Below are 21,274 nucleotides of genomic sequence, written 5' to 3' on the forward strand. Positions count from 1 at the left end.
CTGTCTTTGTTCCTGATTTTTAGAGCTCCAGACCTATATATCTAAGTCTACTAGATACCTGCATGTTCCATAGATGGCTCAACTCATTATTATGTTCTCAACCTATTATTCTTGAATAGCTTACTTGGTGAGTGCTGTCATCACATCAAACACAGTCACTCTGAACTCCTCTTTTTTAGTAAGTTAATACCAACAATTAGTGTCCCCTCACTTTATATGTTGTTGCATCTGCCTTCTCTCACTCCTACTTATAAGACTTGTTTCCAGCAAATTGAAGTACCTAATGCTAGTTCATTATAAAAAACCAACAAACTAACCAGGAACTCTACTATGTGCCTGTTAAAGATGACCCGGATCTAATCTCCAACCTCCTCTGTGAAAGCAAATGTAATTTATTTTTAAAACTTGATTATTTGCATAGTAATCTTTCTCCCAACCTATTATTAAGTGAGACATCTAGTTATGTGGGGAGTTTGCCCCCATAAAAAACTCAATTTTCTTATAGTAATCAACCATATCATCAAATACTCTGCCCAGGTAATATAAATTGTGACTTGATGACTTCAGAAATTTACCATGATGGAAAATTAGAGTTAAGGATGAAGTTTATATTTAACCAAGGTGTTCATTAATACAAATAGTACAAATTGGTATAAAATATCTTCAAGGCATTACTTTACTTTATTATTAAAGCAGACATATTCCACTTAAGACTCTTGTTTCCATTCAGGCTAATAAAAATAATCACTTAACGTTGATTGAATGCTACAATTAGCAAGTATTTTTTTGGAGATAGGTAGTATTATCTTTCTTTGTGCAAATGAGGAATATTTGTAATATTATACATAAATGCTCAGTAAAGTCTAGTTATTATTGCTGTTAAATCCCTTGTTACTCAAATTATCTTCATTGAACATATGAGTTTTTCCCCAGTGTTTTCTATGTTCCAGGCACTGGACAATCAGACCTAACAGGGCTGCTAGCCACTAAGTCATACAGCATTGCTGTATAACTTGAAAAAGGAGCCCTTCCTTAAGACACTTCATGTCCACCTATAGGCAATTTGTCATAATAAACTAATTGTATTAGAACATGGCACTAAACTGCCTGCAGAAAATTGTTGTAATACTTAAATCTCAAAGTCTACAATGTGAACGGCTCCTCTGGAGTTGTGCAGTGAGAAACTTGCACAACCATTCACTGTGGTCCAGCTTAGTCTGTCCATGTCCTCAAGACAGAATTTTACATATGATAAGAAAAACGAGTGTTTCAATAATACACTAAATCAGAAATCAGAAGTGTATATAAGTAAACAGTTTGCTACAAAATTATTACAAAAAAAGACCATATTAGTAAGTAATGAGTAACTATGTGGTTTCAATTTGACAAAATGCTATGCTGATTATGACTCAGAAATCAAGCTACAAAGAGCAATGGGCTTTCATGATTTTGACTACAGTCATTGTTTAGAAAATCTATTATTCAATAAAAGCATCTGAGAATCTGTCAGGTACAGAATTATTAGCTTGAAATTGACCTGAATAAGTTTACATGCTCAAAATCTTGTCTCCAGAAAGGACCATCCTTAAATCACCTAAAATAAATGAGTATCTATCTCTTTAAAATAAAGATTAACAATTTAAATAAGAAACTCTTTGTTATCATTAAATCTAATGTTTAAAATTTAATCTCTTTTCCCTTGTTCTCTCAATGTGAGAGTAAGTAATACAACAAATGTAAAGTGCTTAGGTGTAGAAGGCACGCTATAGGTGGTAAAATTTTTAAATTCATGCAGAGTCCTCATTAATGCTTTGAGAATACTTTTCAGACATCCTGTATATGCCAACTTATGCTATTAATTTCTTGCAAGCCAATATGAATCAATAATCAACTAGTTAATTATAGAATCTGAAATTTTATTTTTAAAATATGGATATGGCAGTCCATGGACTCTTAAGTTCATATTGGAACATATGCTGCATAAGTACACAATTTAACAAGGAAATAATAACATGGTAAGAACATTGCAAATCTGAAGAAAATGACTTTTTAAGATTTATACCAATCATTAATTTGTAAAAAATATGAACGCCTATGTTTGGTGAATTGAGACAATGCAAAAATAGATAGATGATAGATAGATGATAGATAGATAGATAGATAGATAGATGATAGATAGATGATAGATAGATAGATAGATAGATGATAGATAGATGATAGATAGATAGATAGATAGATGATAGATAGATGATAGATAGATAGATGATAGATAGATAATACTGAACCCTGCCTTTTCATCACCATGGGTTCCCTTTACCAGTTCTCTTTTTGTTAACTATTTCTTCATGTTCTCTTTCTTCTAACATTTATCCATTCTTTTCCCATTTGGCTTTTTACTTCCACATAAAACTATAACACATTAAAATTTCCCACAATTTATTTTCTTTCTTTCTTTAGGTTCTTTTCTTTATCATAGATCATCTTAGATAGAGTAGAGTACTTGATGTGTTTGGATTACTGCAAGAATGACTTCATATGGCCCCAATGTCTATATTGACCTGTTTTCTTCAGCGTTATGCATTAAAAGCAGATTTCGTTTCTGGTTTTGAACATTTATGTGTAGAATGTTTGTACTTGTCATAGTAGTTTTCTTTTCATTAAGTTGGCACTTTTGGTGTATTTCTAGCCTCTTAATTGTGCAGGAAAAATAAATCCTCGAATGTGGCAGCAGGAGGGATAAAAGGGACACTTCTGTCATAGTGATTCATAATTACACCCTGCACTGGGGAACGGAAGTCATGGTCACACCACCAGAGAGTTGCTTATCAGGCACATAAGATTAGGGAGTCTGAGAGAAGAATGTACCCATTAACTATGGAGAAAGAAATAAGAGATCATTTTCTTCATTATATGAAAATGTAATAAGGAAAAAAATCTAGAAAAAAAAGCCTAAAAATTGTATTTCTGTACCAATTAGCAGAACAAAGAAAACTTCAATCAGCAGGTTATTTTTACACCTCCTACACAAAAAGATTCAAACAATATTATCCACACCAAAATGATTTGATTAATTATTTTTTCAGTGCATTGAATAACTATTTCTTTTTTCCCTAAGTGAACTGATCAAATGGTTGATAACTCCTTGTGAATGTTGACAATGTATGATGTCAGCATTGCCAACAATATTCTTCTTAATTAAATACTGAGCTGAGAGCATCCTTCGAATTTCTCATTAAATATGAAAGTTCATATTTATTTCCTGGTTATCCTCTTGAAGATAATCCTCCCCCGCCCCCCGTGGGCGAGAAGTATGTATGTATGTATGTATGTATGTATGTATTTGGATTTATATAATTCTTATTTTTTATTATTATGTTCAATTAGCCAGCATATAGTGCATCATTAGTTTTTGATGTAGTGTTCAACTATTCATTAGTTGCATATAACACCCAGTGCTCATCACCACACGTGCTCTCCTTAACACCCATCACCCGGTTACCCCATCTCCCCAACCCATCTCTTCTGTAACCCTCAGTTTGGTTCCCAGAATCCAGAGTCTCTCATAGTTTGTCTCCTTCTCTGATTTCTTCCCATTCAGTTTTTCTTCCCTTCCTCTGTGGTCCTTCGTGCTATTCCTTATGTTCTACATATGAGTGAAACCATATAATAAGTGTCTTTCTCTGCTTGACTTATTTCGCTTAGCATAATCCCCTCCAGTTCCATCCATTCAATGCAAATGGTAGGTATTCATCTTTTCTGATGGCTGAGTAATATTCCATTGTATATATGAACCACATCTTCTTTATCCATTCTTCTGTTGAAGGGCATCTCGCCTCCTTCCACAGTTTGGCTATTGTGGACATTGCTGCTATGAACATTGGGGTGCAGGCACACCTTCTTTTCTACTACATCTGTATCTTTGGGGTAAATACCTAGTAGTGCAATTGCTGGGTCATTGGGTAGCTCTATTTTAAACAGAGCAAAGCATCTCTTAGAGAGGAAAAACATAATTTACGTCTTTGGCTTTGCCAAAAACTTTTACTCAAAATTTTTTGTCATTGTTAACTATTTTTAATTTAGGGGAAAACTCTACTAAGTAGTGAAAAAATTGAAATGATATATATTTAGGGTAAAAGCTACAGTATAAATGACAGCATACCAATCTGGCTCCATAAGAAATCCCCTAAATTACATAATAAACAAGTTGTTCTTTTTCCGCCACAAATGGCCACTTCTCTTTGTCCAAACAGGTACACCTCAAAGATATTGCTGGTTTGATTCCAGACCACCTCAATAAAATGAATATCACAATAAAGCAAGTCAAATGAATGTTTTGGTTTCCCAATGCATACAAAACACACAAAAGTGATGTTAAAAAAAAAGTTATGTTTATACTGTACTGTGGTCTGTTAAGTGTGCAGTAGCATTATATCTTTAAAAAACAACGCACATATCTTAATTAAAAAATAGTTTCTTGCTAAAAAATGTTAACCATCATTTCAACTTTTGGTGAGTCATAATCTTTTTGCTCGGCGAGGGTCTTGCCTCGATGCTGATGGCTGCTGACTGACCAGGGTTGTGGCTGCTGGAGGCTGAGGTGGTGGTGGCAATTTCTTAAAATAAGACAACACTGAAGTTTGTTGCAAATATTGACTCATCCTTTCATGAACGATTTCTCTGTAGTGTGTGATGCTGTTTGAAGCATTTTACCCACAGCAGAACTTCTTTCACCCTTGGAGTCGGTCCTCTCAAGCCCTGCTGCTGCTTTATCAACTGAGTGTATGTCATGGTCTAAATCCTCTGTTGTCATCTCAACAATCTTCACAGCATCTTCACCAGCAGTAGATTCCAAATCAGGGAACCACTGTCTTTGCTCTTCCATGAGAAGCAGCCCCTCAGCCATGAAGGTTCGATCCTGAGATTGCAGCCATTCAGTCACATGTCCGGGCTCCACGGCTGCTTCTAGTCCTCTCGCTGTTCCCGCCACACCTGCAGTTACTGCCTCCACTGGAGTCCGGAACCCTCCACGTCATCCATGAGGGCTGGAACCAATTTCTTCCAGACTCCTGTTCATGTTGATACTGTGACCTCTTCCCATGAATCATGAATGTTCTCAGTGGCATCTAGAATGGTGACTGCTCCAGAAGGTTTTCAACTGACTTTGCCCAGGTCAGTTTCTGTGGAAACAGTGTCTGTGACAGCTATCGCCTTGAGAAATATGTTTCTTAAATAAGAAGACTTGAAAGTTGAAATGACTCCTTGATCCATGGGCGGCAGAATAAATGTTGTGTTACCATGAAAATGATATTAATTCCATTGTACATCTCTGTCAGAGCTCTTGGATAACCAGGTGCAAAATACGAATATTTTGAAAAAACTTTTTTTTTTTTTCCTCCTGAGCAAGAGGTCTCAACAGTGGTCTTAAAATATTCAGTAAACCATGTTGTAAACAGAATGTGCTGTCATCCAGGCTTTGTTATTCCATTTACAGAGCACAGTCAGAGTGGATTTAACATAATTCTTGAGGGTCCTAAGATTTTTGAAGTGGTCAGTGAGCATTGGCTTCAGCTTAAAGTTACCAGCTGCACTAGCCCCAAATGAGAGAGTCAGTCAGTCCTTTGAAGCTTTGAAGCCAGGCATTGACTTCTCTCCAGCAATGAAAATCCTACATAGCATCTTCTTCCATTAGAAGACTGGTTAATCTACATTGAAAATCTGTTTACCGTAGCCACTTTCATTGATTATCTGAGCTAGATCTTCTGGATAATTTGCTGCAGCTTCTCCATCAGCACTTGCTGCTTCACTTTGCACTTTTACGTTATAGAGATGGCTTCTTTCCTTAAATTTCACAAACCAACCTCTTGCTGCTAGCTTCCAGCTTTTCTTCTGCAGCTTCCTCACCGTTCTCAGCCTTCACAGAACTGAGGAGTTAGGGCCTTGCTCTGGATTAGGCTTTGGCTTAAGGGAATGTTGTAGCTGGTTTGATCTTCTATCCAGATCACTCTGACTTTCTCCATACCAGCAATAAGACTGTTTTGCTTACCAGTTGAGTGTTCACCAAAGTAGTGCTTTTAATTTTCTTCAAACACTTTTCTTTTGCATTCACAACTTGTCTAACAGGCATAAGAGGCCTAGTTTTTGGTCTGTCTCCGCTTTTGATATGCCTTCCTCACTAAGCTTAATCATTGCTAGCTTTGGATTTGAGATACATACAATTCTTCCTTTCATTTGAATGCTTAGAGGCATTCACTGTAGGGTTATCAGTTGGCCTAATTTCAATATTGTGTGTCTCAGGGAACAGGGAGGACCAAGCTAAGAGAGATGGGGGAACAACTGGTCAGGTGGGGCAGTCAGAGCACACGCAACATGTATCGATTAAGTTCTCTGTCTTACATGGGCACAGTTCATGGTGCCCCGAAACAATTACAATGATAACACCGAAGATCACTGATCACAGATCACCATAATAAACATAAAGAAAAGTTTGAAATATTGCAAGAATTACTAAAATGTGACCTAGAAATGCAAAGTGAGCAAATGCTTTTGGAAAAATGGTGCCAATAGACTTGCTCAGCACAGGGTTGCCATAGACCTTCAATTTGTAAAAACTGTGATATCCACAAGACACAATAAAGCAAGGTATGCCTGTGGTACTGTATCAGTAGCTGATGGGCACAACCTGAAAAAAATGGATTCTCCCAGGTGTGTTTATTTTTTTAAACAGGGGCCTTGATTGTTTGTAAAGAGTTAATCATTCTACAGTTACATAGTTAACATATTTCACATGTTCAAAACCACTATAACAAAATTGACTATTGCTTAAAACAAAACAATCCTTTTAGGGGAAACTGGTTAAAAAAAATCTGTTTTAAAATCAATAGAGTTGAAGTTGCTATTAAATTAATGATATAAAGGAAAATAAACTGATTTTGATTACACATTTAATGTTAATTCAAGTGCCTCTTGATATCTCCTCAAATTAATTTAAGCTATAAAATTGCCTGTTGACAATCCGTTTTTCTAAATCTCTTGTCAAGAGAGATTTGCATTATCCATAATTTAGTTCTAGTTTTTATTTAAACAATAAAAAATTGTGTTTATAATATGATTGTCATTTCTAGTTAGATTTAGCAATATATCTTAGGGACTTATTTGCACACCCTTTCTTCCTAAATCATGCTCCTTCTTTATGGATTCATTTATTTCTTAATGAAGTATGTCCTTCAGTATTTCTTCCAAGTGAGGGTCAGAAACTATGTGTCACTGTATGTCCTTAAACTTTTTTATTACCTTCTCCCTCTTAAATGATTAACATTACTTTGAATGTTATTTTTTCAGCACTTCGAAATTTTACCCTATTTTCTTCCAGCCTCTCCTAAAACTGATAAGGTCAGTCTGACTCTTCCTTTGTGTATGTAGAGCTTATTTCTCTTTTATCTCTAGTCGATTCCAAGATTTTCTCTTTGTCCCCTGATGTTCTGCAATCCCACTGCAAAACAACTAAGTATAATTCGTTTCATTTTTTATCTTTTTGATATGAGGACTCATCACTTTCTTCAGTTCAAGAAATTTTTCAGCCATCATTTCAAATACTTCCTCTCCCCTATGAACACCATTCTTTTTACTGGAATTCATATTCGACATATGTCAAAGTTTCTTAATTTTCCTTTTTCCATTTCTCTTAAATTCTCTTTTATATCTTATTTCTTTCTCTTTCTGTGCTACATTTTCCACACTTAAATCTTCTAGCCACTCATTTTTTTCATCTATGCATAGTCTACTTTATATCCTATCATTGTTTTATTTCAATGACTATCTTACTTTATTTGAAAGCACTTTTTTGGTTTATACTTGTGAAAGCAGGAAACTCAAGATTCTATACTAAGTCTTGAAGAAATAATGTTATAATATTGAGATTGTATTTCCAGAAAGTAAAATCCTAGGATTACGCTACAAAATGCACGAGAGAAAAGGTGTGTCATTATCTTAGTAGCCCTCGTACCTAGCAAACAGCCAGACGAATTGTATATCTCCAGTAAATGCTTTCCGTAATGAATTAAATGTAAACCAACTGAGTGTTAACCTTAACAGTAGCATACCCTAGCATCCTTATTACTTGTCAGTAGTTCAAGTACAATGATTCACAAACCGGAGATATGTATAAACACCTTGGGCGAACATTAAAATGCGGATTCACAAGCCTCACCACAGAGCGTCTGATCCAGTAAGTCGTGGGAAAGATCTAGAAGTCTGTATTTTTGCAACATGCATGATTTTGATTCTGGAAGCTCAGGAAGCGATCAGCTTTAGGAGTGCTAGTGATAGATAAACCGAAGATTCCTTTATGTGAGTCAGCCAGCAGAGGGGACAGTGGGGACTGACAGGAAAGAAACACCTTGGAGTGAAGAAGCCAAAGCTGAGTAAGAGGAGAAAAGTGTGAGAAAAGCTGATCCTGGCTTCATCAAGTATCATACCAAAGCTAGATCATTTAAAAAATATGCAGGTAACAAATGCTTTGTTGTTTGCTCTAGTAAAAAGCATCATTTTACAGCATTCCTGTGTTTTGTTTTAATTATTTACACACTTTATTAATTAAAACCATTTTGAAATAGGTAGCGGAGGTTAATATTGGGCTTGTTTTCTTGTGGATCTATTTTTTTAAAGGCTTTGCTTTGAATTTTGTAGCATGATAGAATGATAATGTAATGTAATTTAGCTTAATATCTATTTTGTGTTGGATGACAGTTTTATTAAGCAGAACCAATAATCATCGTTATTCAGAGTCATAACGACCCATTATAAATGGTCTCATTTTTTTTTAACTTTAATTTTACCTCTTAGAGTATGCCTTTGTAGAATTGCTAAAATGGTTACACTTGGTTTCTTTTATAAATATAATTTTAACAATCACTATGGAAACATAAGTCATCTAGTGGTTAAGTACCACTATTCTATATATTTGATACAAAACTATTTTAGTGTCTTGGTTTCTGTTAATTAAACTTTCAGATGAGCAAATTTCAGGAAATTAAATTACCATCCTTCATGTGTTGGGAGCCTTACAATTGAGATGAATAGCCTTTTCTTTCTGGGATGCCACCTTTCTGACCCCTGTGTTTATTAGAGTAGGAATTAACAGTCAAATTAGACAGAAAAGGACTCACCCCCAGCAGCCTCCAGAATAGCTGGATTTACAATACCCTCTTTAAAAATATTAACGAATTAAGGTGGTTTCATGTTTATTAGGCATTTTAGCTTAAAGGGAATAAATTTAGGCAACAATCAGATTATTTTCAGTCCCAACAATTGTACTGAGATAGAAATTTGGAGAGAAGAGAGAATGAAGTTATTTATGTCATGGATACTTCAGAGCAAAGAGGACGTTAGAAGTCTTCAATTTTAAGGATGTTTTATATAACATTAGATATCTATGTAATGCTTTATAGTTTGCAGAGCATTCTCACTTGCACCGTTTCACATGGGCCTAAACTCTTTCTCTCCGAGGAAGATCATTAATATTCTGAATTTACACTGCAGGTACTAAGTGCCAGAGAAATTAACTCACACCCAAGCCAGTTACCTAGTTCTAGTAGAGGCAAAGCTTATGCTTTTTTCCACAACATCAGAGTCTTGGCAGTCAGAGCACATCCCAAAGGCTCTGGATGTATGGGAACAGAGGCAAAAGGTCAAAAAAGTTCAAAAAATGAAGGGCAAAGGTCATCTTAAATACAAACTTTACCAGCTTTATATTATTGTCCAGGGACCAGCATGCAACAATTGCTTAGAATTCAAGGAAAGTCAACCCCTTTCAGCTCCTGTCATGGGCACTATAGGTGGCTCCTGTTGCTTTTGAGTAATAATTCTATTTCATCTATACATGATTAAATATAACTTTCTTCTATAAAATTTGTGCCTGGATGAACTAAAGATGTATTTTCAAGCATTCAAGGATGCGTAGGAAGAAATCAGGTCAATTCAGGATGCAAACATGGATTATAACCAATGATGCCATTATGTAATTTCATATTTTACTTTATAGTATTCATTTATTTATTCAATAAGTAATCAGTGAATGCCAGAACTACATTTATACACTGGGTTCAGAGAGAAAAAGACAGTCTCTGACCTTACAAAGCCCATACTCTAGTTGAGGAAAAAGGCATTTGCAATACAACATGGTTAAGTATTATAAAAGAATTCATTGGCGATCATGGCAGTACAGAGGAAGAAACTTTAAACCAAACTTCCAATAACTTTTTGAAATGTTTGTTTCACTGTGATTCATTTGCACACATGCATATCAATGATTGGAAGTTTGCATGTACGTATGTAGTTATGTACTATGTAGCTTTACACTTGCTGAGTTGCCACTGAGTTTGAAAATAAAATCATGTTCCCAAGTTTGTTCAAACAGAAAAACCTCACAGAGAATGGTAAATTAGAATTGCTTTGATTGGGCTTGGAACATGTGGTTTAATATAAGAGATATTGGGCTGTCTGTATTAATCGAGGTCTTGATAAGCCACGCTGATAGCATTTTAAAAAGCCTTGGATAAATTAATGAAAGAAATGCTTTTATTTTTAGCCTCACAGATGTTTAGTTTCTGGGTTATAATCATCTCTTAAAACATTAGAATCACTGGAATCCTATGACTACCCAGGAATTCTGCCAGTCTAGCAAAGTCTTCAAGATAAAGATAAAAAAAAAAAAAAAAATGGGGCGTTTCTGTCAATATGTCCTGGGTCTATAAAGCTCTTGGTCATAAATTATTGTCATCTGAAATCCATGCTCTCCACTTGGGTTTTAGGTCAATTAGTTACATCCATTGGATAGTATAAATAATGCAAATTACAGGAGTTTATCAAGTTGGTTGGTTATATTTATATTATCTCTACGTAAAAACAATCATGGAGGGGCGCCTGGGTGGCGCAGTCGTTAAGCGTCTGCCTTCGGCTCAGGGCGTGATCCCAGTGTTCTGGGTTCGAGCCCCACATCAGGCTTCTCCGCTGGGAGCCTGCTTCTTCCTCTCCCACTCCCCCTGCTTGTGTTCCCTCTCTCGCTGGCTGTCTTTCTCTGTCAAATAAATAAATAAAATCTTTAAAAAAAAAAAATCATGGAGTATGGAATAAGTCGTTGTAGCCAAATTCTGAAGCCTTCACTATTTTTGATATAATAAAACAAAAAAACAATAAGTTTTTTGCCCCAAGATTTAGTTTCTTACCTAGAAGATGAGGATAATACCCACCATGTAACTCTATTGTTAGGAGCAAACATAATATATTACATAAGGAACTGGGATAGCACATGGCATAGGGTAGTTTTTGAATATCAGTGATCATTCCTCTTCATGTTTGGCTATAAAGCCTGTGCTGGATTATGTTTTTATCATTTAAACACACCTTAGGACATTACACCAGAGGCATTCAGTCAAAAAATTTACTTTTTTATTTTGTGGGGCCATCAAACTCACCAGCCAGTGATTGGGCTGGCCCAGATGGGCCAACCACTCAAAATATTCCCTGGGTTGCATTTTCCCATCAAAAAAGGTTTCCCATCAAAAAAAGGTTTCCTCTTAGTTCTAGTGTTAAGTGATGCCTGGCACTCTATTATAATACATATGCTGAAGTATGTATAGTGAGGAAGAATTGGGGATGCTTTCTGAAGTTCATCAGGGCATCACAATACCATTTTTTTAAACAGTGGATTAAATATAGATGCATTATTTGACACCATATGGATAGTTAAGCTTAGTTGGTCAGAACTTGGTGCTAATATGTCAGGTTAGGGTATTCAGTCTCCCCTATGCACTAATTACAATCTGATTGATTTTTCACTCCCTGGGTTTTTGTTTTGTTTTGTTTTGTTCTGGGCTCACTGACTGCAGCTGTAACTTCAACTTGCCAATGTACACCATTGCTCACAAGAGGACCAGATGAGTGTGTGAATGAATTTATTGCCAACCCTTTCCTACTCCAAAAACAAAACAATTTTGTAGATTTGTTGCTGATGGGTCATAGCACCATCTTCATATACAAATAACAGCATTTCATATGGCGCTATTTTCAGTGTAAATGATAATAGAGATCATGAGGAGACAGTACAAATTATCTTGGGCCATTGTCTTATTTATAGATTAAAGTACAATTGTGTTTTCTACAGATTTACATTCTGACATCTTAGTTAATTATGTTATTTGCTTCTTTTATGCTCATTCTCCCCTTAGGTCTGGTTGGACTATTCTTTTCTTCAGCATTCTTTCCCTTGTTAGATTGTTTATTTTCTCTGAGTGGCAGAATACCTTTTTTTAAATTATTATTATGAGAATGCTAAGTATTTACCTAATTACCCTTTAGAGAACATTGGAAGACAATGCAGTTGAACAAATGGATGAATACTGGAAAAGGATTACTGAATAATTGTATTATTTCTCAAAGTCTCGGTGACTTATTTTTCTTACCTTCACATATTTTTCTTCTAGGTTACTATTTTTTTTTCATGATAGTTTTCAAGCTTATAGCTGGTAACTTTTTTATTCCTGTTCGAAAAAATATCCTGGGAGTGTGAAAGTGCTCAGATATATATTATTTTTTAAAAACTCAATATTTTAAGAACTTATTTGTTCATTTATTTAGAATGGAAAAGCATCTAATTCAGTATTTATTACATTATGGATTTCAGTTCCTATTGAAGTTTAAAGAATTTCAAATCAAATCTTATGTCAACCCCAAAATTGAAAAACTGATGTAAATAAAAGAGCATAGGCCCAACACAAATAATCAGACGGAAAAGAATCTCATTGATTCATTTAGGGAGTCAACTAGCCATCCATCATACAATTATTGAGATCCTAAATTTTGTGCCAGGAATTTCTGTAGATGCAAAGGTGAAAATACATAATAAATCCTAGCCGAAAACATGATAATGAATGTGTAAATAAATTAGCACCGTTACAATGTAGTCAGATCTATCACAGAGATACATAGAGTCACTGAGAGACCACCTAGCCCAGCGGATAATCTAATCTGGCAGACAGTTCAACTCGAAATGCATTCTGATTGTTGCCAAGCAATTTTTATTAACTTTTGTACTGGATTGGTAATCTTTAAATTTGTTTCATTCCTTAAGTACATATTATCCAGGAGTAGGATGAATAATAGAATTTGATGAATGATAGAATAAAGGGTCACATGGGATTAAACATTTGTAAAACAAAAAAATAATTTAAAAAGTGGAATTCATTCCTAAAATGGAGAAGTGACGGCAAAATTAGGAACATGTTCGCGGAAACTCAAAAGCATAAGCCCGGCACTGACAATCTGATTCACGGCTCTCTTACTGTCTATTCACATTGTTCCTTTAGGGGAAATTTGACAATGATGTCTCGCAAACGTGTTGCCACTTTCAAAGCTTCTTGCTAGCATTTTAGCAAAGTGGAAAGCAGTTCTGGCATTTTGGATAAATGTTCCCCAAATCTTCCCTGCCAGACATCTCATTAAGTAGAAAGCCTCAATAGAGTAATATAGAAAAGCAATTTTAAATAGAAGTTTGATTCACAACTGGTGATTTTTGTAAATAGTATTCTGGGAAGTCTTCTATGCTTTTTATGGACTTAATTTTACTGTTGGAGTTGTATACCTCTTCTCATCTATTGTGACCAGTAATATTCACCCAGCCACCTATTATTCCTTTTCAAAGAGAATGGACTTTAGATAAATTTTTAAAACAATTCCATAATTAACAGAAGACTATGCAAGAAATGACTATTTCTGAAAGGATTATTTACTTATGTTCTCACATACATATTCTCTAAAACCTTAAATGCATCTCCTCCTCCCTAATGGGATGATACTTTTTAATAATATCATTATAGCCCTTCTTTTAAATACTGTGTTGTTATAATTATCTCTGTATAATTGTGATTCTGTGCCTAAAAGTTGATGCCTGAGAACAGAGATTTTCATTGTATACACCTTTGTATCTCCAATCTGGCCACAAACTTTTATAAGTACTTAACTTTTGGTGAATGGCATGATTTATCAATGTTTGATGCTTGTTAATAACCACTTACTTTTAAAATAAATACAGCTTTCAATGTGTTTATTGTCTTTGTCTAACATTTCTGTTTGCTAAAGTTGGATGAAACAATCCTGTGCAATCCTCCTCTCTATCTGGATTGTCTTTGTCTCATTCTCTCTTGGTTGGCTACGGAAGTAGCCTTCTTACTACTTACTTGACGTAGTGAAATGTCACCACTCCATTCTATGTCTCACTTTACTCCCAGAGTGGTATTTTCAACACTCATATCTGATTATGTCATACTAATGCTTCCGAACCCTTCAGTGACTGCCCATCACTCTACAGTGAATATAGATTCCGATGTTATTGTACCTAGACTTAGTTCCAGGAATATGGGTTAAGTCCTGTCTTTTCATTTTTTCCTCCAGGTGCCTCCCATTTGATGCTCATTAAACATCATTGATTAAGCGCTGTATGACTGAATAAGTGAAGATGGCTATTGTAGTCCACTTGTGCCAAAATTTCGACAGGTGAGTTAGTTCATAGAAGTTTCTAATGGAGCTGTCTGAAAGGGGGATAGATGCTTTGGAAAGCTTTTCACACACTTGCCTGTTCATAAAAATGATCTGAGGTTTGTTTTTTAAAAAAAGATTTCTGGAGTCTGAATTGCCAAAGGAAACTTGAGAATCTTTATTTTTGTAAAAATAATTAAATGATTCTCATGTTCAGATAGGTTTGGGGAGGATCTCTTGGAGTAGCAGTTAATATCTAGAGACACGATTCCTACTCATTGTGGGAAGCTGGGCTTTGTGACCCTAAAATCATTCACTTCCACAAAGTTTAGGGTACTGTGATTCAAGTGGAGATCACAGTTTTTACATGTGTAGATCTAGGTGACTGACTTAGGATTTACCTGAATGCAGGTAGGAGGAGGTTGGGGACAAGCAACTGCATCCAAATATTACTGGATCTAGAGAGTTTTGACCAGTATATACTAGTCAATGTACTAGTTATGTATGTACTAATATGACTGGTTTTGAGTGGTATGTATTAGTTACCTACATACCCAGTATGTATGATATGCATACATACTTCCAGGTGTTGACGATATGCAATAACAACACACACAATCTCAGTGTTCTTTCAGCTACCATGTCCCAACTCGCCATGCTTGTCTCCAGAACTCTCCAGTTAAGCATTATTTTCATAGTCCCTTGGCTCTTAGGCAAATTGAAAATGATCATCCCCAAAGAGCCATCAATATCCTTGTTAAAAATAAATGTCCTGGTGTTTTAGTCTGACTGAAAACTTCAAATGGGTTCCCATGTGCTCTGAAGGTATAATGGCTGAGTTCAGATGATCAGACACCACTTCTCACCTTTTGGAACCTATTTATATCATGATGAGAAGTTCATTCTAGGCCTACCCCTGAGTCTCGGACCACTAAGCATCCTATCATTTTAATTGGAAATGCATTGTATTTTTTATTTTTATCTTCTTCCTCCATTTTAAAAGGTTATTGTCTCAACCAATACAGGAATTAAGTGTACAGACAGACTAGTACATAGACATTTACATTTTATATATGTTACAGGAAGCACAAAAGATTATTTTATCTAGGGCTGCCATATTTTGCTAGAAAATAGGTGGTAAAGGGTTAAACCAAATACTCAGTTTTCTACTTCTGGGTTTCTCACAGAATGACAAGAACTACTGGGATTGTGTGGGAAATCATGAATCAGTTTATAATGTATTCCACAGACACTGATTATAACCATCATGTTAGATCTATTTCCACATGCCACTATCTCCATGCCAGATGTAGGATACAGTACCTGGATAATACATGGAATAATTATGAATCCTTTACTTAAAACCCAGTCCTTAACCATGGGTATTCGTCACTCTGGATTTTAAACCTTGACATTTACATCTACTGTAATAATGTCTATGGTGATAGAGTTGGACCCTTGGGATCTCAATCACTAGGATTTTGCCTTTCCTCTGAGAGAAATCTTTTAAGAAAGTTGAATTTCATGAACATTCTCTTGAAAGACTATTGGCTTTGGTCTCTTTAGATTTCAGCCACTTGCTCAGATACTCATTTTAATTAGGGATAGAACACAAGAAAAAGAATTGTACTTAGCCCTCTTCTATATGGAAATACTACTACTGTTGCTTAATTATTAAGAATAGAATTTAATGCACCTACTCTATTATAGTCTTCGGGGCAATGAATTATTTCATTGTCTCTTAACTCATTTTAAAGCTATTTTTATCTTTTGAACTTGGCATTTTTCTCCTCTCTTTGATAATCCTATGCATAGTTCAAGCTATACCAGGTAGGAGAGTGAAGTAAGGAGACTAGTTCCTACTTCACAAGCTGTGAAATTAAATGAGATATAAAATACAATAATATAGTGACTAGCACTTTAAATCTATACATTAAAATTACTGTGTAATTTATCTGCATTTTATGGGATGTTAAGAAACAGAGGTTTGGGGGCGCCTGGGTGGCACAGCGGTTGGGCGTCTGCCTTCGGCTCAGGGCGTGATCCCGGCGTTGTGGGATTGAGCCCCATGTCAGGCTCCTCCGCTATGAGCCTGCTTCTTCCTCTCCCACTCCCCCTGCTTGTGTTCTCTCGCTGGCTGTCTCTATCTCTGTCGAATAAATAAATAAAATCTTTAAAAAAAAAAAAAGAAACAGAGGTTTGAAATGCCTATGACTTGGAAATTATACTTGTGGTGATGGAAGTGATTTCAAACATTGTCAGCTTCCTAGTACACCTGATGTTTGTACAAAATGTGGTGAGTTAAAATGATGGCCCTAAGGCAGGTGATATTTTCTACTCTACATTTTTGTTTTTAGTCCTATGTGGTGGGGCACCTGGGTTGCACAGCGGTTAAGCGTCTGCCTTCGGCTCAGGGCGTGATCCCAGCGTTGTGGGATCGAGCCCCACGTCAGGCTCCTCCGCTATGAGCCTGCTTCTTCCTCTCCCACTCCCCCTGCTTGTGTTCCCTCTCTTGCTGGCTGTCTCTCTCTCTGTCGAATAAATAAATAAAATCTTAAAAAAAAAAAAATCCTATGTGGTAGTCAAGGCTTAGATTTCTTGGTATTTCATTTCTCTGTAGTATTACTCCCATATCAAACAAAAACAAACAAACAAACAAAAAAAAGATTATGGCAGATGCATACAGTCCAACTGCTACATTTTCACAAGGAAATTCTTTTAAAGGCAAAGTCTACTAAATTAAATCTAAGGACAATAAAAGACCATATTGAAATAAGTTCATATTAAAAGTGGAACTCAGCACATACAAAAACTGAAAACAAAATAATAAACATCAGTTTTGTTTGTTTGTTGTGTTTGAGTAAACAGTTGTGTAGGTGTGGATGTTTTGGAAAAAGGAAGAATTTTCAACAAGAGCCAAGAATGTTATGGTGATTTCTGTGGGTATATTTCCAAAGATCAGAAAAAAATATACAGGTCACTACCTGGGAATTAAGAAACATAAACTCTTACATAAACAACAGAGCCAGAGGACAGCAAATGAACCAGCTTAACTTGGAGATTTCCTGAAATTTCATTTACAGTTTTAAAAAAATAAGACATGGAGAAAATGGGCTTTCTCAGAACTGGTCTATATGTCCATGGAGTGGTGCAATTGAAGAAAACGAGGATATCAAAATAAATATCCTTTTTTGTTTTATTTATCAGAATGAGGGAGATTTTTACTAATCACCATGCTGTAAATGTAAGGGAGTTAAAGCTTTAAATGATTTCCTTCACCGTTCACATTTCCCTGGGATCTTTTGAAGACGACTGCATCACACACAAACATATTTTTTAAAGTGGTAAATTAAAAAAGAAGAAGGTGTCTCTCTTCTCTCTCTTCCGTGAGTTTTTTTAGAAGCCCACATTTATGTATTTATCATTGTAATTAGGATAATTCCCAATACTACCGCTGACACTGCCATCTACCATGTATATTATACAGCAGGGTTTCTTAAATTTTTCTACATTATAGCAATCGTTGAAAATAGCATTTGTATAGCACACTGGGAAGAAAAAAAAAAAAAAAAGGAGGCTTCTTCCAGCAGAGACCAAAAGCTAGGGAAGGTCTGGGCCCCAGGCCCACCCCAGAAGCCCTGAGGGTTGTAGGAGTCACTATCCCGGCTCACACGCAGCACATTTGCACACATCATGGTGTATTGGCATACCAGTTGGGAAGCTCTGTGTTTGATATGAAAGAAGTGGTAACATTAAAACAAAACAAAACAAAACAAAAAAACCCCACATGCTCCTTTGTTTGTTTGTTTGCTTGAGCCTAAATTTTAGCAAGAGATATTTCTGTATTTTGTATCTCAGCTTTCTTTTGAGATTTTTTCCAATGTCCCCAGTGATGAAGATGATGAGAACTAAATATTTGAGCTTTATGTCTCAAGTAAATGCAGTCAGCAAATGTGAATCTTTTCGTGGTGACTTGGGTTTTTCTTTTTTTCTTGAAATTTTCCAAGAAAAAATTGAGAGTTCAACGTAGCAAACTGAATTTCTGAGCAATCGTTCCTGAGGTAATTATTGATGGTTGGAGGGGAAAGGGTAAGGTGGCATACCTAGGTAACTTTATTTATTTTATTTTAAGCATCCTTTATTTTTTTTATTTTTTAAACATCTTTTATTTTTTAATCTAAAATGTAATGTTGTCATCTAACTAAATCTCATATAAAATGGAGTGAAGCATGCCAAGCAGTTTAACTTTAGAGAGAAATGTCTTTAAGATGATTAGCAAGGTAAGAGGAAGACAAGAGAGGAAAGGAGAGGAGGTGGGGGAAGTAGAGAGACATCAATTTCTCTTACTGTGTTCAAAATTTAACAATTCTTTCTGTCTAGAAATTGTTATATGTAGCTTTAATCTCTTCTACTACAACGCAACTTCATTTTCTCTTTTTATGTCTTGGAGGACAGAGGTTCCCAAGAGTGTAAAAAAAAGTTAAAGAATAACCAGCTCTACAACCACGATTGGGTAATGTTGACACAGCTATAAAATAAAAGCTATTCCACTTGTTCTATAGCCCTTAAACTTTGGAAAAGTGTCCAATAGTGGAAAATTAAAAAAAAAAAAAAAGTCTGCCTTGTTTTGCAGAGGAAAAGGATCATGTCTATCCATGATAGATTGGGTCAATTGTATTTCTTTCCAGAGCTTTTAAAAACATAACTGAAGGCTGAAAGAAGTTGTATGTCATCATTATGATGTTGGTAACCTATGACACTTAAGTAATTGATTCTTATGTTCATTGTGCTTTATTAATAATCCTCTGTATATTTCCTGACACATTATCCGGTTCCTACTTCCATAACAATCTCTTCAATTTTGAAGATAGTCTCATTGCAACATGTACTCATGAGGGCTGGTCTCATCTGATGGAGAATGAGATCATGTATCAGGAATACCCTCAGAGCTTTTGTGACCTTAAAACCAGTGTGAAATTGGATCACAATTACAGAAAAATACCCAGTCTGTAACTATTTGTCTCAGACTTCTTAATGGCAGCTCTTGTACTTGAAATGACTTAAGACTGCTCAACATCAAATTCTTTCTGAGGAACTTACTGAAGTACATTTAAAGTTTATCATACTCCTAGGAAGTTTTGGAAAAACTGTTGGTTTCAACATATGTGTTGAAACAATGGGATTTTTCTCCTCCCTATAGGACACGACGGATCCATTTTTTTTTTCATTTTGTAATGCAGAGCACATGAAACTATACCAGCTGTTTCTAACATAAGATTTCTGATGATCCTCAGCACATATAATGCATTAGATTTACCCAATATATTCACTGTTTATTAGAGTTTTATTGCAAACATTGAAGTGATACAAACATGGTAAAAATGTCTAGAAATTATTAAACACATAATTATTAAACACACTGTAATTATTCCATAGCATTTAGAGAAACAAGGTGAGTTCGTGCTATGTCACTTATTATCTAGAAAAAGTTCTTGCTCTCAGATTTTTCCAAACTGATAATTAATATATTCTTTTTAAAAACATATTTATTTATTTTAGAGAGAGAGAGAATGAGTGCAAGTGAGGTGGGGGGAGTAAAAGAGGGGGAGGAAGAGAGAGAGAGAATCTGAAGGGGACTTCATACCCAGCGCAGAGCCTGAGGAGGGGCTTGATCTCACAACCCCGAGTTCATGACCTGAGTCGAAACCAAGAGTCCAATGCTCAACTGACTGAGCCACCCAGATGCCCCTCCAAATTGATAATTAAATAAATCCTGAGCACTAGTAGATTTTGAGGAGAATGTTGTTTTCTTTTTTCTTTCTTTTTTTTTTTTTTTTTTTTTAGATTCATTTATTTATTTGAGAGGGAGAGAGAGAGCGGTCAGCGGGAGGGGCAGAGCAAGAGGGAGAGGGAATCTCAAGTAGACTCCCCGCTGAGCTTGGTGCCAAACTTGGGGCTCAATCTCATGGCCCTGAGATCATGACTGAGCTGAAACCAAGAGTCAGAAGCTTAACCAACTGAGCCACCCAGGTGCCCTGAGAAAGTTATTTTCTTCATGTGAAACCTCTGAACTTCTGTTTAGAGAAAAGATTTCCAGATGCCCACACAAGAAAACTTTTACTTGTAAATACATTTCTGTGATGGTTAAATTTATTTCTAGAACACTATCAACTAATGATTTTTATTAAGCCATTTTACAGGTTTGAGTTGATATAAAATATGTCATTTCTGAGTTATGATTCTTTTACTAACTGAACATATTTTCTATCAAATAAACCTTACTATTTTTTGGGTTTTTAGATTCTTGATTGAACTCTCAATTAATTACAGTACTACCTTTTCTATGAACTTGGCAGGTCTAAAGTTTTCTCTTTAATTCAATAACAAATTTGAGTGAATTTATTTTGGCATCATATGGAATTAGTTTAAATGATCTTTTGTTAAGGTAAGTTCGGATTAAATAACAAAATTTAATTTCAGAAGTGTAGCTCCATTCACCCATTTAATTGATTCTGTTTGCCCAAAATATGGATTAATATAATTAGTGTACTGTATTCATTAGAAAGTAGAAAAGTCAAAATAATTTCCTGATTTGATTATTAGTGATACTGTTATACGTTCTTGCCAGTTTCTATATATACAGCTATATAAAACAAAGTAAAGTTATAGATGAAGTATTTTTTTTTAGACAATCACGTGAGGTTCCTTCTAAATCATTCAGCAGCGACACAGAAAACTGCTATTT

General features: G+C 35.4%; 1 long non-coding RNA gene across 3 annotated transcripts in view; it reads left to right on the plus strand.

Annotated features, from left to right (window-relative positions):
* Window positions 1–21,274, plus strand: part of LOC123795181 (uncharacterized) — a 166,537-nt gene that overhangs the window by 98,907 nt on the left and 46,356 nt on the right. For all 3 annotated transcript variants that reach the window (XR_015726358.1, XR_006780361.2, XR_006780359.2), the window contains one exon: window positions 14,446–14,547. This is a non-coding gene — a long non-coding RNA (uncharacterized LOC123795181). The remainder of the gene's footprint in view (window positions 1–14,445; window positions 14,548–21,274) is intronic.

Source organism: Ursus americanus, chromosome 12 (assembly GCF_024610735.1).
Source record: "Ursus americanus isolate L20-20 chromosome 12, mUrsAme1.1.p, whole genome shotgun sequence".
NCBI classification, from domain to species: domain Eukaryota; kingdom Metazoa; phylum Chordata; class Mammalia; order Carnivora; family Ursidae; genus Ursus; species Ursus americanus.